Below are 17,620 nucleotides of genomic sequence, written 5' to 3'. Positions count from 1 at the left end.
TAATAATAAAACTTTATAATATTGCGTATATACTGTCATAGATAAATGCATAATTTTTACTTACAATTTATAATAATAATGGTGGCTAAATCTTCAATACGCATGTATGTTATAATTTAACATAAATAAAATTTTAATTATTTACATTCATCATCATCACTATCTGAATTGATTTTCACATGTGGGTAGTCTCACTTGTCAGTGCACCTGATGTTATTTAGACAGAAGAGACACGTTGGCAGTTTGTAGTTTCTAATGGATTGGTTGGTTGAACGATTTGCTGTTTCACATAATACACACATCTGTGTCATCTGAGCCTCTAATTACCGCTTCATAACCCTCATTAGCATCGGCAGTATTCACCAACAAATTACCATCTCTTCTTCATCTTTACTGTTGAGATTGAGCACTTTAGGGCTCCTTTCAGATGTGATTTTGCATCATTTATATCCAGAGTTCGCCAAGTGTTGTATTGAATCGTTTTTCAAAATGCTGTGGTTTCCTACATTCGTTAACAAGAAATGCAATTAGAGTTGTTCCTTCACTTTCTGACAATCTGGGAAGATGAGATGCTGTTTGACTGGTGTCAGAGTTCTGCCCACGTGATTGTCCTTTCGGTGTTCTTTATAGACGTCTCATTGTACGTATAAAACATACATCGATTCTTGGACTCCTATTTCCCTACGCAAAGCAATGGAAGAAGCTGATAGACCTCACTTAAGTGTGACTCCTCTTCTTTTACTCTGAAAAAGAGCCATGGCATCAATCGCCGTGACTGAATTTCCAGATATTTTCTCAGCGGGATAACATTCTTCTTCAAGTATGTCTCTAAAGCCCGTGATAATGGTTCTAGGAGAAAGCCCATTTGAAGATTCCGATTCTGTGCTGCCGCAAGAATTCGGCCAAATAGTGCCTATCTAATAATTGACCTACCATTACTATCCACTGCCTTCTTCTTGGATCAAGAGAGGATCAGAAAGGACTAGACGAAAACATGTTTATGCAACTGAAAGAACTTCAGAGAACAGATACCGTAGAGTATGGATTAGAACAGGTAACAGAAAGACCCTACAGTACCTTGAACCAATGGTAACATGATGTGCGCCACTCTACAGCAATGTGTGTATCAATCGAACAGCTCAGAGACAGACAGGGTCACAGCAGTAACTCACCCCGAGGAGTATGGAGTGTGATCTTGAACGACCAACATCGCTGCACATCTGTGTGGCATGGACTTGATGAGGTGATCGAAGAGAGCTCTCTTCACTTTGGGCAATTTCAGCTCTGGAAGAGTTGAGGTAGGTGCCATCCTACCTACAATGCGTCAGCCAAGTGCATTCTCTATATAGGATTTAAGTCCAGCAATCACGCTTGCCACTCCATACTATCGATTCCCCCGTCGTCTGGCACGTTGTGCACTAACAGAAAACTCTGTGAGGACGAGCATTATCGCCGATGAAAAGGAAACGATCACCTACTGCATCTGTGCACGGCATGGCAAGAGGTCTGTTTTTCTCGCCCCATATCTAAGGGCCGTCAAACTGCGATTTTGGATGACGTGGAGGTCCGTACGTCCCACAATTTTCATTCCAGCCCTCACCATCAGTCCACCACCTCCATTTTAGAATGTTTCTTGCACAAAATTAGGATTATGGCGTGTTCCACATATCCTACAGATTAGACACGTCTATTGTAAGGCTGGAGGCTGAACCGCGACTCATCGGAGAACACCGCTCAACCCTATTTCGTTGTGGCCCCAATTGCTATGTCCCTCAGCCAAGTTTCTACGGACTGAAAGCTTTACAGTGATGGAACACACACCGTGAGTCTATATGCATAGATGCCATCTTTAAGAAGGCGATGTCAGAGAGTTTGAGATGACACCTGTACCCTATTGCTGTGAGAATGTTATGTAGTTTCGTTGCATTGTGTCATGTGTTCCAATATGTTGTTAACAAGAGGTATCCGTTGTTTATTGATGTTGTTGCTCGCGGACGGCCTTGACCTTGCCTTCGTCGCACATTTCCCGTTGTTTGGTACCGAATCTACAGCCGAGAAATGGCACTTTAAGACACTCCAAGGGCTACAGATACCTCTCTCTGTCTGTCCAGCTTCCATCCTTCCTATAGCTCTCCACGCAATCAGTTCTGGTAAATCGCAGAATAGAGGCATTGTACCACTTGCCCACGTTCCTTAGTGAACTCTTATACTGTACTTGAACTGCTACTGACATTCTCACACCTGCGCACTTCAGTTGTGAACGCAGGTATATCGGTATTAATGATGGGCAAATAGCCGATTGAATCCAGTAATGGTATTAAATCCCATACAACTTGTCAATTAAATTATTAAAATATTCACATATTTTAATTGGTGTAATTATTATAATATTAATTATAATCATCATTATTATTAATTCAGATCAGAATTACTGTAATTGTCCTTTTTATTAGTAAATGTCCAAATATTAAAAATCATAAATACTTTCCATTTACATCAAGGTATCTGGGGGATGGAGTGATAACACACAGAAGGCAAAGAGTTATGACATGCTATCACATATTTTCCATCTCTTACGAAAAAATCATATTACGTAGACCTCATCTTCCCCAAGTGATACCAACAACTTACCTGGCTCAAGGTCTAAATGCAGAACCTATATATTGAGAAATCTTCGTGGAATTAATATTGCAAGATTTTAATTTCGTATTTTACATATATTAATTTGTCTCCTTTCTTGTCTTTGTAGGTTATTGGCAAAAGTCGAAACAAATAGCTCTGCTGGCTTGGGAAATAAAGACTGACATTCATATTATATACAGGTATGTTGCAATCATAAATGTCTATATTTATCATGTATTTAAACAACATTTATGCTGAATGAGTGCAAATATCTTTCTTTTACATTTTATTTCAATGTCAATGTTCTGTTTTGTTTTTGTGTACAAGGATATCAGTCATCAGTTGCTGTAACAAAATGCGTATCGACAATCGGAATATTCTGTCTTGTACATTCATTTTTTGAATTTCCATTGTTGAAAGGTTCTTGCGACAAGTTGTTGGTACGTTTTTTTTGTTTTCGATTGTTTTCGATATTGTTTGCGTCGATTCATAACGATAAAAAAATTGAGTAGAGCACACATTCTTGTGATATGTGTGCATATTAAGAGCGTTCTTAACGTATGGGAATTACGAAGCGTGTGTAAATGTTTCCATTTTGATCTCCTTATGGTAATGAACACTCTTCTAATTTTTCACACATGAATTGCTCATATTTGTAGCGATCTGAAATGTTGTTGTAGTCTTGTATTTCATAGAGCTGTACATTGGAATAACATGATCATTTAGACTTGCGATTGCATTTGATTAATTTCATGTAATATAAAAGAGGTAAAGTGCTTCCCTGTGCTTTCCAGCACGCCATGAAGGGGTATAGCCGTAGAGGCACATATTTTTGGTAAATAAAAAAGCAAAATTTCGGTACAAAAACTGAGTCAATTTCGGGTTCAAAAGCGGTAAATAATATAAAATATCGGTGTTAAAGCGGTGAAAAAATAGATGAAAAACGATATACAAAAAGACATATTGGTTTTAAAATTGTGAATATAATCCTAAATTTGATTTAAAAACTACATTTATTCCAGAGAATTAACATTTCACTTCTAATAACCCATTTATGTAGTTATCAGAGTATTAAGTTTATTTCTGTGTAAAGGAGTCCATTTTTGCTTCTCCAATATTAACAGCAGAATTAATCAATTTTCCGGGAATTGCATAACTCTCAGGATAATTCAGACCTCAGAAGGTGTCGCGTCGGTGAATAAACCCTGAATTTCGTGTTTAAGAGTTAATTTCGCTTTTTGCAGTTCATTTCGCATTATTTCGTGACAAAATATGGTCACAAAATGCATCTCACACCTTTCAAAAACATAAAAAACTAACACTACAATCTGTTTTTTTCAAATTTTGTTTTTTTCCTTATTTTTTGTCCAACCCAGGACATATTCGCGATCAACTCGTTGCTGCTGAATTTCAGGGGATTTTTACAAAAAAAAATTGAAATTACTTAAAAGCCTTAACATTTTATTGGAACATTAAGCTATAAATTGTACAAAAAAATATTAACATTATTTTCTAAAATCAATCAATTAATTTTCAAATGTTTAATTGAATAATACATTTTCTGATGTTTAGGAAGCCTCTTGTTCTAGGTAGCATTATCTGTTAGTTGACTCAGTTGAACTTTTCACTAGACATGACTTTCTCCAGAAATGGCTTGTTTGTTTTAATAGCATCATAAAATTCACAACATGAAAGTTCTGAATTAATTTTAACTTTCAGCAGATGTTTAACAGTGGATACCATAAGTCTACCGCTTTCTGCAGACCAAATATTCCCCATAATTGAAAATACTCTCTCAACTGGAGCAGATGTTTCAGACAAAGACATAGCAAGCTCAACCATTTTAGAAATGTAGTTACGTGAAATATCAGTCTTTTGAAACACCTTAAAAATTGCTTGCCACTTCTCTTCAATAGTATCTGGTACTTTTTCAGAACTTGAACCACAACCTACCTTTTGTTTTTGAATTACCTTGTTCATCAATATTTACGGCATCTTTTACAATTGCATTAATAACTTGTGCACTCTCTTGTAAATCAGAAAAGGTATAATCGATCCTTGCCGGTCATAAATTTTGGTAGTGAATATTCTATACCGGTAGCTATTTTCATGTTCAGATTCTCAAAACCCCGGACATTTTGCAATCCCGGACAGCACTAAATAAACAGGACTGTCCGGGCTAATCCCGGACGTATGGTAAGCCTAGATATAGGGGGTGTGGAGTTTGGGCCCCATACTTTCTTGATCACGGCCGAAGGTGGGGGTGATGTGAACAGCACCACGCCCCTGGCCGCCTTTACCCCCCAAAGTTTCCTCCAGGATACCCACTTTATACGACGCTGGGTGGGCGCCGGAGCCGCTTGAACAGTTGGAAAAAATCCCGGTTCTCCCACGCCGGGGATCGAACCCGGGTCTCTCGCATGGTAGTCATACGCCCTAACGACAATATACAAATTTATATTCAATATTACTGTATGGTTTACGATTAATCTCATGATACAGTTATTACATTTACTACATTCATTAAGCATCATAACAATGAGAGCGAATCAGAGGCAAGAATGTTAATCTTGGTACAGTTCTCGCCACTAGGTGTGCTTTCATCTGCTTGCAACTGTCACGTGAGTGTTTCCATCCACTGACAGGAACGCTGGAGATAGCACGTGCTTCGATCTCTGCCACCTAAAGCTCGCCGTTCCCTTTCAGAGGGAAATTTGAACAATGTGTTGCCACATTCATAGCGGAGAGAGGGAAATTAAAGAGCAGCTGTTTGTGATGGAGAGAGCAAAATAATTTACCCTATACGGGCTTGAATAGCTAGCTCATTGGTATTATGGGCTTGCCCTTTTGTAGATCTCGAGCAACAGCACGGTCAGTATCCATGTTTGCACTAAACATACGGTAGGCAACAACAGCCCGTGCAAGCCAGACGACTGAGTGGTGCGGAATCGTTTCAAGATGAGCCAATATACACTTGGAAATGAATGCGAACAAGACACACTTGACGATTTTTCGGAATATCATTCCTTACATAAGTTTTACAATCAATATTCAGTGATTTATTTGGATTGGGTTGGTGTTTTAAGTTCACTTCATGCACAGTAAGGCTAATCGGGACTGGACCTGCAGTTCAAAGTGCGATCCGAACCACTATGTGCCTCCACCGTGTATCTAATCCGGGGTCCTTTGATTACAAGGCGACAACGCTACCACTGCGCCATCGGGAAGGCCTATTTTACAATCAATATACTGACTTACCCTAATGTTATTTATTTATTAACAACATTTTCATGTAATTTCGGAACATTGTCACTTTAACGGAGACATGTTCTACCTTGCTTGCCAACCTTCGCCATTGTTGCCAACTGTCATTCCATTCCTGGACACACTCGCGCAAACATAATTAAAAACAATTGAATAGCGCTCCAGCTCACGGCTCACACCGTTCGACAGGGACGTTAATGTGGCAATATAGCATGACGTAATGGTTGCTTCTTTTATGCAGTGCATTTTCATTGGCTAGTTAGTAACTAGTGTGGCCAACTGTATTAATGAAGCACTATTTCTATCACGGAAGGAAGATTGGATTGGAAGCACCATAATGTTATTTTAAGTACTTGACCGGTTTGATGTTGTGTGCGTGTATGTATGTGAAAGTGCATGTGTTTGGTTAGTGAACGTTAAATTCCATAATGCCTCCAGTAGCATTGTTCATATTTCATCACTTTAGAATTGCTCAAGAGAGATAAATTATGTGGATGCATGAGCATTTCAGCTCTCGGCTCCGTCACGTGTTCTTGTAGGAATTGTACGAAGGAAGGAAGCTGTTATTTTTGCTGCTTAATGCGATGCATATTGTTTTCTTTGTTAAAATTGGCATGCTTTGCTGGCAAGTTCATAACAAAAGAAAGATACAGGCGGCTTATCGTCTGGTAGCAACATACGTACTTGATATTCTTGTCATTGTTGCGGAAGCCGGCATCGTTTGTAAATGTACAACAAAGGCATCCGACTGTCTCCCATCGCGCAGGTTATTAGTTCTCAAATCAGTTGTAGTGTCAGTCGTGTATCAATCACATGTCGTTGCAGTTCCAGTACCAGTGTGAGATTGAATAGTTAAAATGCACCAGGTCAATTAATGCAATGGGAAAATAATACATTGTTTACTTTATTTGAAATCACACAAATAATGAATCACTATGAAGAAGTCTTCTTTGCATCATTTTGTGTAATTTTACGCATGTGTTAGTCCATATTTAGCAAAGTTCTAGTCCATATGTATGTACGTACATATAAAGCCCTCTTTATAATGCATGGCGTTTAAAACTCAACGTTTAGATAAGAGCTGAGTTCACTAATTTCCATGTTCTACGAACAGTTGTGACTCAGCGCACTGTAGCGATTTTTCTGTCCAACAGATTAGCAACACTGGTTCTCTTGTTGTGCTGCGCCGATCGCGGCAGAGATATGTGTGTTCGTCTATACTAAGGCATTCATCTGGATGAGTTGGCAAGCCTGTCAGTAGCGATTAGTATAACCTTCAAGAACAAGTTTATGTTATGGTTAGAGCAGTGCCGCTGTTTCTGTCCTCGTAGTAAGTGTCAACAATGACATTTACGCGCGCACAGCGAATCGCTTTGTTGGAAGCATATTTTGGGTTTCAGTCATATGAAAGATGTATGGGGAAATGGAGAAGTCTATTCCCGATGATGTGGCACCAGGTAAAGGCGCAGGAGATTGCAGTATTACATTACTCACATTTAGTTTACAAGTTACTTTTTGTGTATTTCAAAATATAGTTAACAAATGTATGTATTCATTAAGTTGACAAGTTGAATAAATTATAAGCCTAATATTCCCAAACTTTGAGCGCGAGGACTTTTCTAAAGCTCTTTATATGCATTATTAAACCCTCTGAGCTCTTGGACATTGGCAGGCGACAGCCCTAATACCAACTGGAAACCCTTTTCACTCCACGGATGTCAACGCGTGACACCAGAGCGTACCGCCAATGTCTCTTTGCTAATTAAATGGATGAGCAAACAGTCCACACGATTGGCTAGAGGCCAAACCTGGAAAAGAGAGGAGTGCCTCAACAACGAATGGTGAATTGCTGCACTTGTAAGTGATAGACACACACTTTTTCCTGTAAATTTCTGTTTGCAGTGAGTTTGCTGAAAGTTGGATTCTCGGGCTTCTATGATCGTTTAATGGCTTGTAATCCAAAGGTCCCGGGCAGGGTGCAAAATCATTGAAAGCTCGTTGCGGGGTGGGCTGTGTGTGTATTTATTATGTAATAATGCTATTAAATGTAAATAGAAAATTCCTAAATATTTAAAAATACATTATTGTTAATTGATTGATTGATTTAGTGTTTTTATGTCCACTTTATGCACAGTAAGGCTAATCGGGACTGGACCTACAGTCTAAAGTGGAATCGGAACCACTATGTGCCTCCACCGGGTATCGAACCCGGGACCCCTTGATTACAAGGCGACGACACTACTACTGCGCCATCGGGGAGACTACATTATTGTTAATTACATACAGGAATTCATTTGCTATATATATATATATATATATATATGTAAGAAATTTATAAAACATCAAACACTTTTCTTTACTAACTGTTTAAAGATGTCAGTAAGTTACAAAGTAGAGATAATAGTTTTATTATTATGTTTTTATTTATTTATTTATTTACTAAAAAAACATTACATTTCATAATTATGTATAAGTGGGCTGTTCAAAATAAGACCGGACTTTTACCATACAAAACTTATTACTGCAATTACAACATTACACGTGCTTGTCATCTTCAAAGTAATTCCCCATGCTTGCAGTGCAGTGTCTCATCGTTTCTGCCACTGTTCGGACGTCTCCAGGAATGCGTTTTTGGGGGATAACTCTCACGTGTATTGTCGCGTTCTGCTGAATTTTGTCAACACAAGGCGAACTGTCCAAAAATTCAAGGGTATACAAGCACCATTTCAATCTTACGTATTACCGCCTCTCACCACTCACAGTCACTGTCACACACACACAATATAAAGGGATTGTGCGATTCGAATGTATCCAAAAATTCTAATTCAATTCAATTAAATAAATAAATATATATATATATATTTAAAATATTTAGTTTTAGGTGGGGAGTTTAATTTGCCATTTCGCATACTCAGAGTAAAAATACATCTACAATCTACGAAAAATTGTTAATTGCATAAGAATTTCCAACCGACCTAATCAACTTCAAGATATCAGATCTTGCAATAATTTCCCGTATGTCATATTATTTTGCAAAAGACACTAACAGAGTACACAAGTTTAGATAATTCTGTTTCATTTTCCTTCCTATACTGTGAAAAACATGCCTCAGGACATGAATAAATATATACTAATTCAATGTGATTTGGACTAATAAAAGTTGCAATTTCTCACGTCTACGAAGAAAAATTCAAGCAGAATTCAAGGAATTCCCGGATTTCAAGGAATTCCCGGAATTCAAAGAATTTCCGGAATTCAAAGAATTCCCGGTGAGTAGCCACCCTGCTGGCCCAAAGCCACCATACAGGCAGAGAAAAGGGGTCGAGTGGTCAGAGCGAAGAAGTACACGCTGCTGGGAAGACTGGTAACTCCAGTCGCTTTCCCTCCCTCCACGCAATCCCGTTCTTCTCACGTGTTCACCTGTATAGCCAGCCGTCTCGCGTCACTCTTGCGCAGAGATTTGTATTCGTTCCCCTGCTCCAGAGATAGTTGGGACAGAGTGTACGTATAAATTTTAGCAGTGAAGGAAATAATTCCACGCAAGACCGATAAATCAAGCGAAACCATGGTTGGTTCGGCAGCTCAGTTGGTAGAGAAATGGCACGGTGCTGGTAGAGCTGGCATTTTTAGCTGAAATTTCTACGTGGAAACTATGTTTTTAAAGCATGTCTGAAAATTTAAGCACGCCATAAGTGAAGAAGTGTGACGTAGTAGATGTAACGCTTTGGAGCAGGAAGTGGAATAAATATGGACCAACTTTAACGTACCCACGCTGAAGAACCAAGCAACCATTAAAAGGGACCGGCCAAAATTTCTCAATCGGGTTCCCGAAATGTTTGACCCGTCCTCGTATTTGACACTATCGAGAAATCATCCCACGGTATATGAGGTCATTTTGGACGGAAATGGCTCCAATGTTCGAGTCGTTTCAGGAATCGAAGAGCGGATTTTCCTCGAACACAAAGGATTCTTTTAGATTTCCTTCGTCGCACCAGGAAACCTGTTCTTCCATGGAAACCGCATCATCGTTGGAGAGCGTGGATTTTCTGCCTGGCGAAGATTGAGTTGATAAGCAGCATCCCTCCCCCCAACACCCCCTTCTGCCAGCTTAACTGTAACAATGGGGGGATTTTTCTCCCCTTCCAAGCTTTCTCTTCAAATGCCGGAAAACCGGGATCCTTTCCTGTAGTCGTATAATGCGGACAGAACAGTTTCCTTAGGAAAGAAAGAACAGCATCTTCCGGTAGCGTCCTGTGGTAGCGTTCTTGCATTATAATCAATAGGGAGCGGAAGTTGATGACCTAAAAAATATAGGTATATGACCTATAGAATGTCCTAAAAAATTCGGAAAATGACGTAAAAAATGCAAAAAATTACTATTAAATTTGTTAAGTTTCGGGTTAAAATCTAAATGAAAAGGAAATTAAATGCAATCTCCTTACATGATCTTAAATTTGAGTTTGCCCCAAACGGACACCTGGTGGTTTCCTTCGACACAACAGTTCAGCATTTCTTTTGCTCGTAAGTTGCAATCCTGCAAGATATATATTTCACCTTGGTGAATAGACTCAAGAATATTACCAAAATGAAAGAAGTGACAAAATATGACGAAACAATACACCGAATATTGCGTAAAATGACGGGAATGCCGAAAATTGGGGAAAATGACCTAAAATCTAAAAATTGGCAAAAAATACTTTAAAATTACCTTTTTTGGGTTCTATATGAAGTGTAATACATATTGTGTATATTTAATGGGCATCGTGTCCGAGATGTCAGAAAAAGATGACATTTCATCAACTTCCGCTACCTAATCATCAACAATCATTTAAGTGCCTTTCATGCACAGATACGTTAATTGATACTTCTGAAACACTTCTCCGGTACAATCGAACCCGGGACCAGGGTGCGAAATCATGGGAGGCGAGGGGGGGATTTCCCCCACTTGTCCTCAAAAGTCCCCCCAATCAAAAATGTCCGAGGTGGAAAGTGTTTGTTACAACAATAACAGGTAAATAATTAGTTGCGACTTCAAATACTTAAATTAGCAATGCTAATTATTTTTTCGCATTGAGTACAAGGCCTAGTAGGTAACAAACGATTTATTTTCGAACCTGCTTCAATGCATCTTGCCCTATGCTTGCTAATATTACTTTTGGAGATTGATTTCCCACAAATGACACATTCGATGAAAGTGGTAGATTACATTTTTTTAATATGCTTTAAGTAAATAACAATAAGACGCACAATCAAGTCAAGATTCAATAAGATTCTTTTAAACTTACGATAATTGATAGAATGTAACTTAAAAAAGACAATAGTTATAATTATAATAATTTTTTTCAGCTCTGGTATTTATATATAAATTTTCTCCGAAAAAAATACAAAATTCAATACAAATTTATAAAAATTCAATCTGTATGAAAAAACAACTTGAACCACTTTGAAAATAAAATAATTGTAGCTATTACGACAAAATTTTCAGCTATGTTATTTATACAGAATTTCCAGAGACAACAAGTAACATCTGATCACATCAGAACTCAAGCTGTTCGAAATTACTACGAGCTATGTAGCTTTAAAATAAATTAAATACTTAACTTTTAACAAAAAAATTATGAGCAGCACTGCAACAACACGTCCGCACTCTTCAAACACTCTCCCGATACTGACTGACCTGTAATGCTTTCCCATTTAAATAACCTAAGCGCGGACCGCGTTGAAAACATCAGAAACAGTGAGCCAATCAGAAAACAACACGTCATCGCATTACGTTATAATCCAACCAATCAGAAGACACCACGTCATCGCATTACAGCATAATCCAACCAAGTAGACCGGAAGTAGACCGAAAGTAAATTTGTGTGGGTGGGCGTGGGTGGGTGTGGGTGTATACTTAAAAAAAACTGGAAAAACTCACAAGTGTTTGTCAAGTAGACCGGAAGTAGACCGGAAGTAAATAGGTGTGGGTGGGTGTGGGTGTGGGTGAGTGTTGATGGGTGAGCGTGGGTGTGGGCGTTACGTACTTTAACTCGTAAGAAATTATGACATTCGTACGAAGTACGAGATGAAAAAACACAGATTTACAATAGTATAAAATCAACAAAAACATCATCGAAATAGGTTTTCCATTGTGGTTAAATTAATAAAAATAATAGGCCTCGTACCAGTCGTACGAAGAATGAGGTGAAAAATCACAGATTTGCAATAGTATAAAATTGACAAAAACATCGTCAAAATAGGTTTTCTATTGTGCTTAAATTAATAAAAATAATAGGCCTCGTACCAAGTATGGCGCAGAACCGCCTAACTATCTCTACTTGTTTATTTTAGATTAGAATAGCAATGTAATCGTGGCTGTCTCGTGGCTTCCGAGACACATCAACACAGATAAGATACAATTCACGTTAATGGGTGAACACACATTTGGTTCTCATTTCTCTATGTTCACACAATGTCACCTTCTTTCTTTCCACTCTCTTTTTGTGGACGTGCTATAGCTACTGGATATTGTTATATTATTAATAAGAGTAATGTACCTCACACGCACCATAATATTCTGCAACAATTTTCATATACATCCTCCGCAATGTCAAACATTAAGGCCCGTCTGAGTTTATCGCGATCATCGACGTAAATGCGCATGCGCAAACTGGACGAATCAACTGGCAAAATAGGAGTGACAGCTGCAATGCGCATGCCCAAACTGGACGAGTTCACTGGCAAAATAAGGATGATGGCTGGAAGTGCGCATTGTAAGTAGACGAGTCCACTGGCAAAATAGGGGTGACGGCTACAGGCGCAACGCGGAAATTGTCTTTGTTCCACTTCGAAGGGTTTGTCACGAGTTGCAACGCAACACCTACCACGAATTAGAATTAAATATAATCGAGCGATAATAAACAGTACAACCGACCGGATACAAGAGAACTTTTGATCTGAAACAATCATAAGGCTTTCGTGCATGTCTCTACCTTCCCCCTCTCTCGTGTTTGGGTTCGTCCACGAGCTAAGCGAGTCTTACTTGGTTGAACAGTACTTGCGTAATGCATATACGCTGAAGAAAATGAAGTTAAAATTCCAGCTTGGGAAAACAAACTTCTAGTCCTAATTTCTCAGATTACATTCTTTAACCTTCATAGGACTAAGCAGGTACGTACATTATGTTCCAACAGCTGTCTGACAAATTGCGAAACGTAAGGACTAATGAATGTGAGTTATAGGGAGATTTTGCAACGAAGTAACTAGCGACAGGCGACATGTGTCACTTGAGGATATCACAATTCGAGCTGAGGCGTTTCATGCCTATACAGTGTTGAACATTTCAAAAATATGCAGCCAAGAGGAAAGAGCAAAAACATTTCAATGCTTTAAAAAGGACACAGGCAAGCGTGTTATCAAATTGTCTTCTCGTAGTGATTGTTGTATGATAAACAAAAGAACCCACAACCCACTCGGATTTTATCTTTAAAAAAAAAACAGGCCACTGCTCGATGTCGCATTCAGAATATGAAGTCATTCGCCCAGAAGTTTCTCTTCGTTATAAACCTTAACGCGCGTGCGTAATACTACAGTTTACGATTCGCGAACCGCACGCATTTTCAAAGACCGGATTAAACCAAATGAACCACTGATAAACTGATATGAGCCGGAACCGTAAATCCACACAGTAAAAATTGTTTGTCATATTTGTTTTAGCTTAATTTTGCTGAGTTGGCACCACTCGTACTCTCAAGGCCAGACCAGTACGTAGAAGAGTGGTTGGGAGGATAACGTAATAGGAAGTGCTCCGCAGCGATCTGCGCATATCGGGACTTAACTTGTCAGGCTATAACTGAAGGTATGAGTGATCTCTTAATCGACCCTGAAATTTTCCTTCGCCGATTCTTTTTAAATATTTTTCTACTCTTATTTATGAGAATATGAGTATGTCTTAAAATATTAATACACATACACATTTCTTAATAAACTTATCTTTCTTTAATAACAATTTTCATTCTTTAATTTCTGTTCATGCATCATCTCTGTTCCATCCATTTTGTGTATATTATTAGTTATTTGCCTTGCTTAGCCTAGTTCTGCCATCTACGTTTCATTTTTGGAAACTTTATTTTTCCTTTGTTCATTGGGTACGTGACAGTAAGCTACATTTGTTTTAATATTTTTATGATTTTATTTATCAAGATTTAATTGTTTAGCTTTTCTTCCACCTTGGATAACATTGAGACAGAACAACATGCCATTAATCTCGAAGTTGGATCACATCGAGACAGTATGACGTTAATCTCATTAAATTCATTCAATTATCTAGTGTTGGTTTTGCACGTCAGATGGTGCCTTCGAGGGTAGAAAATTAACAATGAATTATTGTACGAAATAAAGATGAGATTTTGTGACAACATTCAGTACATGTCAATGAGAATCAATTGTATACTTGATAATCATTATATTGCACTATTTTCTTCACATTTTTTGGCCTCGCTCTTAATTTTATGTAGTTCTTGTGAACATTTTCAACATTTTGTTCCTGATGATGTTAAACCAGAGGTATTTGTCATCCTCTCGAATTTTATTAGTTTGATACGGTTTCTTTATTGCTTCGAATATGTATATTGTAGCCAGTGCTGGAATCCCAAATTTTTCACAAGGTATGCGCTAAGTGTAGTGAAACGTCGAGACCATGTTTGCATTAAATATAGGTTTGGTTTGGTTTGGTTTGATTTGGTGTTTTAAGTTCACTTTGTGCACAGTAAGGCTAATCGGGACTGGACCTACAGTTTATAGTGGGATCCGAACCACTATGTGCCTCCACCGAGTATCGAACCCGGACCCCTAGATTACAAGGCAACGAACATTAAATATAAGGGTGAAATCATGTAACTTCTATGAGATAGGTATGCCAAAGATAGCCAGTGTTCGCAAGGTGGCCCACTTTACAAAAATCATATTAGTATTTAACGCAGGTAACAAATGGCACTACATTAATGTACCTAGTACCCACTATGCAGAAAGCCAACTGTCTCAAGCTGCCAGCAGCAATTTTATGTAAGTTATTGTGTTGGGGAGCGAGCAGATTAGTCGTCGTGGTTATTTCCAGGTAAGAAAGAAATATGTATTTGTATAACCTTGAAATTAACAAATGTTCATATACGAGGTGTGGCTAGAAAAAAACCGGACTGTTGCTACAAAATCTTTTATTGGTTATTTTGTACAATACGAACATTATCCCCTTCAAAGTACTCCCCTGCACAATTAATACACGGCTCCATACGAATCTTCCATTTCTGGAAGCAGTGCTGGAAATCATTTTCTGAAACCATGTTCATTACCTCCGTCGCTTTTGTTTTCACAGATTCTACGGTCGTAAATCTGGTTCCTTTCAGTGCTGATTTGACCTTTGGGAATAAAAAAAGTCGCACGGAGTGATTTCCGGCGAATAGGGTGGATGTTCTGACACTGGGATCCCATGCTTGGCCAAAAAATCCTTGACTGACAATGCCGTGTGGACAGGAGCATTGCCCTGATGAAGAATCCATGACTTGCTTTTCCACAAATCAGGTCGTCGTCTTCTTACTCGCCCACGAAGGGTCGTCAGCACCTTAATGTAATAATGTTGGTTATTTTGCAATAGCTCGAATACTCAAGGACGATCTTTTCGTATCAATTCACCGACATTTGCAATGTTTGATTCCACTTTTGACGTGCAAGGCCGTCCAGGACGCGAGTAGTCCGCGATCACTTCTCGTCCCTCTTTAAACCTTTGAAACCACTCAAACACTTGCGTGCGTGATAAACACTCATTTCCGTATACTTCCTTCAAAAAAACATAAGTTTCTGTGGCGGATTTTCCGAGTTTCATAAGAAACTTCAAATTGATATGCTGTTCCACTTTCACACTTAACATTTTTTCGACGGACCAAAAATGTACGGTTCACTTCGACCACAAGCTACAACGGAACTGAGCACCGCGCACCCTGGAAAATCACACAGTCGATAGGCAGGATATCACGTTATACACTCATACACCGCTTGACCTTGACGCGCTTGTCGTTTGTCGACAGTAACATCAATCCGGTTTTTCTCTAGCCACACCTCGTATTATACACATTTTGAAAACTCATTTATCTTTTTTATCATGTACTAGTACGTAGTTACATTGTAGAAATGTTTTCTTGTGGTCCACACGCGAGTACCTCAGGTTGCCTGTAGCTGATTTGGTTTATTTTACTTCTCTTTTTTGGCACTTTTGGCTAATCGCAAAGATGAGGATGAATAATGATATGATGAAATCGATTAAGAGACATTCACAAAGAACACCCATACCCAGGCCGGGATTCGGACCCCGCACCCCGGTTCCTAAGGTCGCCCATACGTAACGGTTTGTAACTTTTTAAAAACGTTACAAGTAATTTTACAAAATATTAATTTGGTACACGTTATTAATTAGGTTTAGGAGTTATTTCTTTAAATTTCAGAAATGTATATCTCATTAGAAGTTTGTAAATTGTCCCAGAATATTAACTATGGCTTAACTAGAAACTTAACTCTGGTTTACCTACCTCATTTAAAAAGTCATTGATGGTAGGATAGTGAGTGATATTACATGCCAAGAGATGGCATTTTAAAAATTTAAAAAAAAAACGAACTGCAAAGATAAAGGCTACAGTAATATTTTATATACTACAGTACAGCATGTTATGGTATTTTATTTTCTTGTGGTATTACTTTTGTGGATTGTCAGTTTATGTACTGTTAATAACTTTCATAATACTGCTTATAACATTACACATGAAAACCTTGGGGAAAAATGGTTACATTGATCAACACGAAAAAGTAACAATTCATCCGTAACTCTGTCTATCTATGTTTAAATCTAAAATATCAAGATCTCAACAGTAACGCTTAAAGATATAAGAGCATTTATAGTCCACCACCAATTGTTGCGGGAAAGAGAAACAAGAACATTGTTGAGACTTTCGCATGGTGCTTACTCGACGCGCATCATGTATTCTTACTATCTCCCCTTTTCAACATTATGTACCCGATCATGTTAAACGAAAGGTATTTGATCGTAATAAGCCAGGCTGGCTACTCACCGAGAAATCCTTAAATTCCGGGAATTGTACGTGAATTATTGGCGCCCGGATTTGTACGTGAATTTTTCTCCATAGACGTGAAAATTGCAAATGTTATTAATTCAAATCCCACTGAATTTATACATATTTATAAATGCCCTGAGGCAAGTTTTTCACAGTTTCCCTTCTATTTTTATCGAGGAAGGAAAAGAAAGGTGCCTGGAAGTTAAAACTGAATTCTCTCAATCCGTTTAATGTCCTTTGCAGAACTATTTATCCGACACCATGCCCACCTCCCCTCGTTTTGGAACCCAATCTCCGTCACTGCTTGAAGTTGATTATGATTACGTTATTTTGAGCTCGAAAATGTAATACAGTCAAGAATTTTTCGTATATAATATATCCCATAACATTTGTGACTTGTGTTTGTAGATTTATTTCGAGTCGGAGTATGTGAAATGACAAATGTGAACTCTGCACCTTAAATTAAATATATAAAATATATATATTATTTAATTCAATTGACATGTAATTTTTTTTATACATCAGAATCACCCAAACCCTTTAAATTGTTCATATAGTTATGTGGGTATGTGTGTGGGTAGTTAGAGGCGGTTATACATATGGTTGAAGTAGATAAAATATCTGCTTGTTCCCTG

At 38.2% G+C, this 17,620-nt stretch overlaps 1 protein-coding gene across 3 annotated transcripts in view; it reads left to right on the top strand.

Moving 5' to 3' along the window:
* LOC146001672 (uncharacterized) overlaps positions 1-17,620 on the top strand; it is a 713,225-nt gene that overhangs the window by 285,984 nt on the left and 409,621 nt on the right. For 2 of the 3 annotated variants that reach the window (XM_083139295.1, XM_083139296.1), the window contains one exon: positions 2,750-2,822. The exons of the other annotated variant lie outside the window; for it this stretch is intronic. The gene's annotated coding sequence lies outside the window, so the exon portion shown is untranslated. The remainder of the gene's footprint in view (positions 1-2,749; positions 2,823-17,620) is intronic. 3 annotated transcript variants of the gene reach the window in all.

Source organism: Lepisma saccharinum, chromosome 17 (genome assembly GCF_977018435.1).
Source record: "Lepisma saccharinum chromosome 17, izLepSacc3.1, whole genome shotgun sequence".
In the NCBI taxonomy this organism is placed as follows: domain Eukaryota; kingdom Metazoa; phylum Arthropoda; class Insecta; order Zygentoma; family Lepismatidae; genus Lepisma; species Lepisma saccharinum.
This window is presented reverse-complemented; position numbering and strand designations above follow the sequence as displayed.